A 7,826-nucleotide genomic window follows, 5' to 3' on the forward strand; every position below is an offset into this window, starting at 1 on the left:
CTCTTACTTAAATATCCATCTATCAAATTGTTCTGGTGAAGGCAACCCGAAATGGACCATGCTACTATCGGGTCAAGTACATACCAATTATAGTTATGGGCTTAGACACCTAATCCAACATACAGGTCCTGTGATTTCAGTAGTACGTGCCCAATACTATCTTCCACACCTACATGTACCTTCCCCAAAGCTCTACCTGATAACTCTAATTCGTCCCAAAACAAATCATATCTCACATGCTACCGCATAGCTCAAATCCTAGGCTATCCTAAGATTTGTTCTACCGACATCAAACCAATCATAACATGTTGCCTTTATGCATGCAAATTATACACAACAAAGGATCAAATAGACTTTCGAATAATAGATTCTACCCTAGGACCACAACCAGACAAGGAACAGAAAATAAGGCAAAATCAATCATTCTAAGGCTATAAGCTCCTAACCGTATACAATTTTAAAGCATACACATAGCAAGATCCATATGATTATCATAACTCAAATATCAGTATAACACGGCTAACATATTGGGGAACTACTTACTTGGCTCGGCCGATCACGCGCGTTGCACTCTCCTCTTTTCCATTCTTAAAAAGTTTTTAACTTTTATTTTTTGAAAACAATTTTTACCATTTCCTTAGTTTGAGTCCTGACACACCTGAGAGTGTACCCGAATCCCTCAAACCAAGGCTCTATTACCAACTTGTAACGACCCAATTTTCGAAGGAAATTTTTCATTTTTAAATAGTCAAAAAGATTTTCCATAAACCACAAAATCTAAAATACATTTGTTTTCAAATTCGTAACAATAACAATATTATTCCAATCATCAGAGTGTCCCATAAAAACGCTGGAGAGAGAGTGCATGCCGCGTCATCAAGCCTTTCCCTTGCCCTTAGGCTCATTTGTACCTGAAACAAATCCACAAACTGTAAGCTAATGCTTAGTGAGTTCCCCAGAGCATACCCCACACCATCCACATAATCACATAATCCATATTAGCTATAAAAGCTACATAAACCATACAAGCCATGCATACAAACATATAAGGATGTCGTGGGCTCCTCCCAAGGTCTTACTCCAGGATGTCATGGGCTCCCCCACATGGTCTTACACCTAAGTTCCATGGGCTCCACCCAAGGTCTTTAGCTGGAAAGCCATGGGCTCCCCCACATGGTCTTACATCTAAGTGCCATGGGCTCCTCCCATGGTCTTTACTTTAAAAGCCATGGGCTCCCCCACATGGTCTTACATCCAAGCGTCATGGGCTCCCCCATGGTCTTCCCTGCAAGTGTCATACTCACATAACACATAATCAAACAACAATCCACATATCATAAAATGGGTCGGCCTTGGTGCCTTAGACCCATTGGTATGGTGAGAGAACTAACCTCTCGTGAATGCTGAACTAACAAGATAAGATCAGATAAGTCCCACGCACTGCTCTAACTCAACCGCCTATAATCACCATGTGATTAACTTGTCAAAATCCTGAAATACCATAAATGCCCCCAAAGTCAACCCTGGTCAAACTCAGGGTCAACAGTCAAGGTCAACAGTTCATGTTGACCTCAACTCGTCGAGTGCATCCAACAACTCGTCGAGTTACCTGAGTAACTCGCCAACTCGCCGAGTTACCTGTGTAACTCATCGAGTTCCTTAATGTCCAAAAGACCGAAAACTCATGTAGACCGAAAACTCTAATCCTTCATCGAAATCACTCAGAATCTCAAAAACGGGTATACCCTACACAACTCTTCGAGTTGGCTAAGGAACTCGATGATTCCCTTCAGTCCTTTTTGTGTTCAGACGTTTTTAAGCTACCCCAAAGCTCTAAATTGCAGATCTAGCCTCCTAGGGCATGGTTTCCATGTAAAGTTGCAAACTTTACGTGCATGCAAGCTCTTAATGCCAAAACCAAGCTAAGGGAGGGGTTTAAACCAAAGAGAAGGGTCAATGCTTGATGCTTTCAGTAACTTTATAACTCTAAGGACTTAGAGTAGTCCAGATCTGAAGTTACAACTTTAGATCATGCCCAATACCGAAAATAATCTATAAATGTACTAAAAATGACCTTAAACCTAAGAAAAAGGAGATATAATGCTAGAATGACCAAGGTAACAGCTTGTTACCTTCAAATGGAAGCCCAAACGATGCAGATGCTGGATCTACAAGCTCCTTCTTGTTCCAAGCATCTCTATCTTCAAACTTCTTCAACAAGTTGCACCAAAAACACTCTCTTAGCCTCTCAAGCACAATGAAGCAGCATAGAACGTCTAGGGTTTCTTCTCTGGGTAATGAAGTGGTAAGGGAGGCCACAAGAGGCAGATTAAGTCCTTTATATAGGGTGCAAACCCTAAAAATTAGGGTTTTCCTTTACAGCGCCTACTCGTCGAGTCGGGGCCTTCCGACTCGTCGAGTAGGATCTAAATCCCGCGTCCTCATAAATGATCTCTACTCAACGAGTTGGAGCTCGCCAACTCGTCGAGTCCTAACATAAAACCCTAAAACTTGGAAAATTAGATGATACCTGGAACGGGTATTACAGCTTCTAACAATTTTATTTTCCTTCGACTAAACCTAGTATCATTATCACTAGATTTTAGTCCATTATTTATTGCGACTAATTATTAGTCTAGATTTGTTATTAACTCAAGGTCTACAAGCAATATTGTTTTTTTCTTGTATTATATAAGGGTTAAACAATACTTTCAACTACTATGTACAGACAGGGGCCAGACATGAAACACCGGAGGGCAGGACCATTTTGACATTTAAGTTGTTCTGAAATCCAACAACCCTATGCGACCCTTCAAACCAAATTGCTCGTATCGTGAGCAGTTAAAAGGTATTATAACAACACTTTGTATAATTTGTAATACTTAGCACATATATTGTTTATAGATTCATAATAACGATAATGAACTTAAACATAAGTTATACTTAAAGTAGGATAAGCATAACTTACTTACAAGGGGGTTTTAGCTAGGAGTCGGGCTCTGCAGGGGCAGAACTTCGTCCCTGAATCTTTCTAAAAAGATTATTGTAGCAATTCAGCGCTCACCTTACTATACTAAAACTACAGAAAGCAAAGTTGAATCACAAGGAACCGAAATGCTCGGGGGATAAGAAGAGAAAGACTCTTGAATCAAGAGAATGGTGCAAGAAATATCAGAGCCTAGAGGCTCTTATTTATACTAACTGGATTTTCAAAAACCACCATCTATAGTTACTTAAATGACTATACACCCATTTATAATCCTATTTTAAATAGATTTAACGATATTTGTACTAAACTAATGTCGAAAGTACTCAACACTAGTCTTATAACGACTGCATCGTCAATACCTTTCTAATGATATATACATATGTATATATATGTATACGTATATATGATTTATACTTCATTTTAATACGTAAATATGCTATTATAAATTATTACTCATTCATACGAACTCCGTTTTTGATGCTCTTCATATCCCCGCGTAGCTATGGGCGAGATCTATAACTTTCGTTTAGACTCCGTCGGCTAATTTTAACTTTATTTTTTTGTCCATATTTTTATAAAATTAAATGATTTTGCTAAAATCGTAACTTTCACGTACGGACTCCGTTTTTGGCATTCTTTTTCTCAAAATTATTATTTTAAAGAGTACTACGATTTTCTTTTAGGTGGCTTTAGCTAAAAGTCAACCATTCTCTGCGTAGCTTTTTACGTCATACATTCGATGTGCGTGGCTGACTTTTATATCTTATAAAAGTCATATCTAATTTATACGGAGTCGGATTTCTACGAAATTTATATTTTCGGGATCGGGAAGACGTGTACTTTCTAAATATATAATCATCTATATATATATATATATATATATATATATATATATATATATATATATATATATATATATATATATATATATATATATATATATATATATATATATATATATATATATGTTAGGCGCACTTATTTTTACAATTTACAGACGATTCGGCTGATTTTTCCTATTTTATTATATTATAATAATCATGAAACACATAATATTCATATAATTCTTCTTAATTACTTCAAATAGGCTACAATTGTTGACCCTAAATATTACTTTGGTTAAGATCATTTTTCCTATATAATCTTCTATAAAAAAATCATTTTTAACGCTTATTATATCTTAATTGACTAACCCGACTCTGCAGGTGCTACATTCTTACTCTCTTTGGACTTCTTCTTACTCCTTCTTAAGTTTTGGGTCATTGGTTACTTGAGATTGAAGGCTAAATATTTAGCTTCCTCATAGGTATTGGGCTGATATGATAGCACCTCAATCATGATATGGGGAGCTAACCCTTGAAGATATACATTGATCTTATGGATCTCCGAGCTGACTAACTCAGGGCATATGGTGACTAGGTACTCAAAGCGTATCGTATAGCCAGGCATGATTCCTTGATTCTGAAATGACTAAATTCCTACTCTGGTGGTGCCACGTCTTTTCCAGAACTTTATTCCTTTATCATCTGCTTCTTTAACTCTTCCCACGAGGTTACATAGGCTTCGTCTACGCCAAAAGCCTTGACGTGGATACTCCACCAGAGGAGAGCTCTTCCCATAAACGTCCATGTTGCAAACTTAACTCTATATTCACTAGCACACTTACTCTCTATCTCTTTTATCCAATGGATAAAACTATCTACCCCTCTGTCTCCATAAATTTTTTTTTGCTTATTGTTAAGAAAATGATGATAGATTCTTGTCATTTGACTAACTTCCTTATTGCTTCCCTCATCCTTATTGGCTCTGAGATTCCCTAATGCATCAAAGACTTGACGTTGAATCATGGTTTGAGTGGTGGCCGGGTCAATTAAGGTTAGCATTACAGTGTTGTTATCCTGAAATGACAGCAAGAAGCTTACTTGTTGTTCCTAATGGGGTTAACACTACTTTTTTAGTTTGTAGGGTACTATAGTTGCTTTCCTAGCAACTCGTCTCCGTATCGTTTGTTTCAATTATTGGTATCTTTTCTTGTATTGTAGTTTTCTCTCCGATTACAACATGTTATTGTCGCTTTCCTAGCAACTTATATGGAAATTTCTTATTATCGTTGCTTTCCTATCAACTCTTATTATGAACGGAAATCGCTTATTGTTTCAAGGAAATCTCTCTTCATTGTCCTTAGTCTTCTAATTAGATTAACTTAATAAAGGCTTTTAATGTCTAGGGGATCAAAAGTTTTTGGGATGAATAGTGTCAATTTTTCAAAATTTTGGACTTGCGCACTGGGCACACGATGTGCGTTGCACGCATTTACAGCAGATCAACATTAAAATAGAACTTTGTCCTCATTCAACGCTTTCCAACATTCCTTTGGTCCCCCTGATTTGTCTCGACTGGGTCCCACACGCACGACGCACGCATCACGCACCTGCTTCCAATCTTCGATTTCTACATCTCATTCGACTCTCCTACTTCCAAGTAACTTCTATGCTTAATCATATCTCCTAAGTTAGGCTCAATCTCAATTTTTAGGGTTTTTGAGGTTTTTATCAATTGATGAATTTTGGTTAATTTTTGTGAAATGGATGAGTAATTAAGCCTACTACACTATCACTTTTACTTCCTAGATACTCAATTTCGGGTTTATTTCATCCATTGATCCTCATTTTGAATTTTTGAATTTCGAAAAACTTCCTAAGTTTTTAGCTAAATCCGTAAATTGGAGATATTTTAGACGAAATAGGCTACTTATTTGTGTTCTAGAAACCTATTCGAACATCCATATATGGTTTTTGTGTTGAAATTTGGACAAAACGGTGGTTTCCAAACCTGTTGTTCTTCGTGTTCTTGGAGCACGTAGCTCAGATGCATGTGCGCCGCGTGCACTCGATCGCAGCGCGAACCTTTGCGCGTCTGGTCCATTTCAACACCATTTTGCAGCATTTAACTAATCTAGCTCATTCCTAACTGTGTTTTGTCTATTTTTATACAGATATGTCAAGGCGAGGTCGACAAGCTGCGGCTCAGTTACCTCCTAACTCACCATCACATCTGTTCCTACAGCTCCCTGATGATCTACTTGATTGGAGTTCTTTCGTCTCTCTCCTGATTGCTATTATGTCCAAGAAGATTATTATTCCCCAAGATCTTTCCTAGAGAGTGGCGTACGAATTTGGGTTGATGGCTCGTCTGGGGTCGTTCCTTACCCGTGTCTTGCGGGATGATATCGGTTTTGAGCTTCTTGTCTGCCACGGATAGCGGAGGGTTGTTGGGGTTCGGGAGGTGGTCTACAAGGAGCTATGTTGGGCGTTCTTTTCGACAGTCCACTTTAACAAGGATTCGACGAGATGCCCTGATAGATCAGTCTTTACTTTTCACATGGGAGGCGTATCCCGCTCTTGCAGCCTGATCGAGCTGGGGAGGCGTCTAGGGATTTATACAGCGGATGAGACTTTGAGTCCTCGTTTTTATGCCTATATTGATAGCTGTATTACTGAGCCACCACATGAGTATAACTAAATGCAGGTATGAGGTCACGCTAGGGGGACCTATGTTTCCAAGACAGGCAAGGAGAGCGCCTTCTGATCTCCTATTTATCGGTTGATCCACTGATTGGTCACTTCTACTATTTGTCACCGTAAGGAGTGTCACATGGTTCCTTCTTGCAACCTCTTCTATATGTGGTGCCTCACTCATACTGAGGTTTTCCTTCATCTTCCCTTTGCCATAGATCTCTATTTATTTGGTATGGCTCTAGGTTCCATGCCTTCAAGCAGGATTTGTGGGGGTCATTGGGTTACTCAGTTGGCCCTATCTTATGAGGTTGACACTAGTGGGATGGTCCCTATTCCTATCAAATACATGAGTACTACCACTCTAGGGAAGATTAGGATATTGGTTCGAGGAGTGGGGCGACAGTGGAGGATTCCGGACGATGATATCGTGGAGTCGATCCGACAGGTGGAGCCGGAGGACATCCCTGAGCCTACCTTCGAGAGGCGTCAGAGACCTAGGCAAGTGGAGCCTGATCAACCAGAGTCGACTTTACGTGACGTGATGCGACGTTTAGATGTTGCACAGGAGGAGTGTCGCTGGATTATGGCTTCAATTGTTGGGGTTGATGAAGCATCTAAGGATGGACCATCCACCTTTTCCTCAGGCGGGTCCTACTATTCCACCACCTGCTTAGCCATGTCATGATGGTGCTAGTCCTTCAGGCACACATCATGGGGATACTAATGATGACAATGACGAGGGCACGGAGGACAATGAGGGTGAGTATGAGAGCAACAACTAGGTTGATGTGTTTGGGTTGATACTTTGTGTTATGATACTTATTTTTGCTTGTTTTGTGGGATATATTTGATACACTTTATCTATGCTTTTGATTTGTTTATATATATATATATATATATATATATATATATATATATATATATATATATATAGAGAGAGAGAGAGAGAGATAGAGAGAGGCTTAGGTTATTCTATTCTAACTAATTATTGTGCAAATATCGTATTCTATAAGAATTACTAAGATAATAAGTTGTTTAGCAATGCAAATACGTTCAACCTTACAAAAATATCGTCATTTTCATGCATTATCGCTAATTATTATTATTTTTGTTCTCACACATCGTTTTTCACTCATTTTCATTCTGACAGAATACGACCCAAATAAACATTCTGACAACATTCTGACAGAAATGAGAATAATAATAATAATAAGTGTATAATAACCTTATAGACGATTTAATTAGTGAGAATGTGTGTTAATGACAATAGTTATGTAAGATTGAACGTATTTATATTATCAAACAACATATTTTCTTTA

Source organism: Lactuca virosa, chromosome 3 (genome assembly GCF_052849685.1).
Source record: "Lactuca virosa cultivar CGN04683 chromosome 3, Lactuca_virosa_CGN04683_v6, whole genome shotgun sequence".
Taxonomy (NCBI): Eukaryota; Viridiplantae; Streptophyta; class Magnoliopsida; order Asterales; family Asteraceae; genus Lactuca; species Lactuca virosa.